Here is a 3,377-nt window from a genome sequence, read left to right on the forward strand (position 1 = left end):
GTCAGGCTATTGGCTGCTGTGGTTCCCTTGCTTTACCTGTGGCAGGTTAGGTTGTTAAGTCTATTTTGTGTCAGAATTGAGGGTAGTCTTATGTAGGGTTTAGATTATGGTTGCATGTGATGGTTTGGATAGGGATGTTCCTGCCTCAGGCGGAGGGTTGGACTAGAGGTCCCTTCCAGACCTACTTCTCTATGACTCTATGACAGTTTTTCCAAGCTTTCCTAATGTTTTCTAAAACTGTGATCATTTTTGCTGCTCTCCACTAGACTCTATTTCCCCCCCCCCAGTTTGTCCATATGTTTCTTGAAGTGTGATGCTCAAAGTGGACATAATACCCCAGGTGAGGCCTTATGACTCCTGAATAGAGTGGAAGAATCACTTTCTTTGACTTGTGGGCAACACTGCTGTTAATATATCCCAGTATGCTATTGGTGTTTTTTATTGTAAGAGAGTGCACTGTTGACTCATATTCAGCTTTCAGTACACTACAGTCACTAGCTTCTTTTCTGTACTTCTATAGCATAGCCAGCTGTTCCCCAGTTTGTATAATACACATATATCTTTGCACATTTTATGGATAAGATACTTTCCTTAACCTTGTTTAGTGGCTGGCTTAAAGCCCAGTCAATGAATTGTTGAGCACCAAACCACAAGATATTAAAATAAGAGTTTCTGAATTTGTAGAATGAAATTTTGGGGCCTTTGCTTTAAAGTGACAGTTTTGCCTTAGCAATAGAGATGGATTGAGAGTCACAGGCTATTGTAACTTTCTGCCGATTTATATATGCCAGGAGCCTCTCTTGTTTTCAGTTGAAACTTGGTGGTTTATAAACCACCAAATTTCAGCTGAAAACAAGAGAGGCTCCTGGCATATATATTGTTAATATTTAGGAAGAAAAGGCATTATCATGGTTAGAGCTAGCTTATCGAACATACCGGAATGATAATCTTGAAGAGTGAAATATTATTACTGTGTTATTATTACAGGCATTTTTATGGGAAAGACATGCTACTGAGATCTGCATTCTAACCTCAGCTCTGCTGTAGGCTTTTAAAATAAATAATGTTAGTGTATATGTAATAAGTATTGGCTTTTCTCTCAGTACTGTTATGATGCTTCTAATTCATTAATGTTTATAAACTGCTTTTAGATGGTTTGATGAAAAGTGCTTTAAAACCTCAAGACATTCATGATTTTGTTGTCTTAGTTACATGCATTGACTGTGGCACTGTTTGTGACCCCAGCCAGGCAAGGTTCTTTGAGTGAATCTGATATCTTTTTTTAGACCAACATAAATAGTTGGAAAAATATACATATTTAAGCAAGCTTTTGAGTTTAAAAACCCTTCGTCAGGCTGAGAAAGTGTCTGCAGTAGGTGTGTGCTCTTCCTGGATGGAATGAAAAGTAAAGAAGCCAGAAGCTGGGCTGGTATACATTCAACTTAGGAAGTCAGTGAAGATGTAAACTGAGGAGTCAGGAGTGAGAGACAAGCTGGGTAGAGGGGGAGAAGAGGGATGAATGTAGCAGTTAAATAGTGGAGAGGTACCTGGGGAGTCGGATGTTAGGCAGGTTATAATGTGTCATAAATCTAATGTCTATATTTAGTCCATGATTTTTAGTACCCAGGAGGCTGATGAAGTGGAGTTCATAGTCTTGTCTCTGGGAAGTGTTTTGTAAGCTTCCTTTGAGGATTAGGACTGAGAGATTGGAGTACTGGTTTTCTTGAGAAATGTGCCCCCACAGGTAGTTGGGTATTTTTGTCTTCGATACATTTCTGGTGTGCATTCATTCTGGTGTGCAGTTGTTGTTTGATCTCTCCTACATATTTTCCATCAGGGAATTTGTGACCCCACACACTTGACCACATACACAAAAGCTGATATGAAGGATGACAATACTAGTTGTCGAAAGATGTTTCGGTCTCTTTAACTTTACCCATTTCATCCTTGGACACTGATAATTAGGCCAAAAAGAGTACAAAGTAATTGCCAAATATTGTTCCACAATATAAATATCAGTCCCAAGAGGACTGAGATCTACAACTAGGTATTGGATGGTGCATCTACATGAGACACTTACTGCACATTGGCTTAATAACACTGTGCAGTAGCATGTCACAGCAAAAACCATATTAATAGCTTACTGTACAATGTCATTAGGCTAATACTCAATAAATGTCACTAAATAACCATGCATTGGCACTACTGTGCAGTAACTCTAGGTACTACATATTTAGTTAGTACTTTATTAAGGAAGTATTAAACTAAATGTGCAGTATCTAAGGTGCATTAATGAATGTGTAGATGCACCCAGGTAGAAGAATTCACTTACGTACCTTTCACAAAACTGCAAGCTGGCATTTGAATTGCTTACCAGCAGACTTTTAAAGACTTAGCAGTGAATACCAAGTCTGCTGGGGTGAATGAGTAGCTTTATACAGTTTTTACTTTAGTGTTGTCATTAAATCTGTCTACTCATTTTTCATCTAGGAAAAGTACATTGGGGATATGCTAGATAGAGCTGTAAAACACATTTTCAGTTGTTTAATGATGTGTCTATCCATTAAGATACTGACAGTTTGATTGTTTGTATCTATCAGTTTCCTGAGTTCTTCTTTAGAATTAGTGTATTATTTTTCCTGAGCGTTTATGTCAAATTACTATTTTTTGATGATTTTTGTTTGTCCTGGGTGTTTTCTGTTTAATCCTTCAACATGAAGGATTGAAGAGTTTTCTGCATATAATTTTAGGGTAATGACATTGAGTTACCTTGGCTGTGGTATTGTAACTACTGTAGTTAGCAGATGTAAATTCACAAATATCCTCTTTAAAAAGGTGTGGAAGTGATATATTGGCAGAGGGTGGGATGAAGTCACTTTTCTTAACTGATGTTTTGCCATTAGCATTCTAAAAGTCCATGATCAAACACATCCTAATGCATTGTGCAGCTGCCCACTGCTTAGACAGCAAAGTATTTTTATTGGATTGCAACCCTGTAAGTACCCTTTCTTGTATATTAGGGTTAACATTTTACACAAATTGTATTAATTTCTTCCACAAAAGGTGATGTTGGAAGGGAGCAATAAAAATGTGCTAAGGTCACCAATTTTATGTATCAGAATTTAGTCAAAAATCTACTTTACACAGTAGGTGTTTACAAAATTGCACGATTATCATTGTATTGACCTACTCTGGACCAAGACGGTATTTAAGTTTTTGTGCTATGCCATACTACAACTTGTAGGACCAAAGCTCATTAATAGATGTGCTATTGAAATGCCGTTTTCACATGAGTTTGACTGATGGCTCAAACACTATTCCTCTGAGGAAAAGAAAAAGCCAGTTTTATATAAGTGTTCAAGTGTGAAGCTATAGCT

The sequence above is a fragment of the Gavialis gangeticus genome, unplaced genomic scaffold, assembly GCF_001723915.1.
Source record: "Gavialis gangeticus isolate Ggan-Ray unplaced genomic scaffold, GavGan_comp1, whole genome shotgun sequence".
NCBI classification, from domain to species: Eukaryota; Metazoa; Chordata; order Crocodylia; family Gavialidae; genus Gavialis; species Gavialis gangeticus.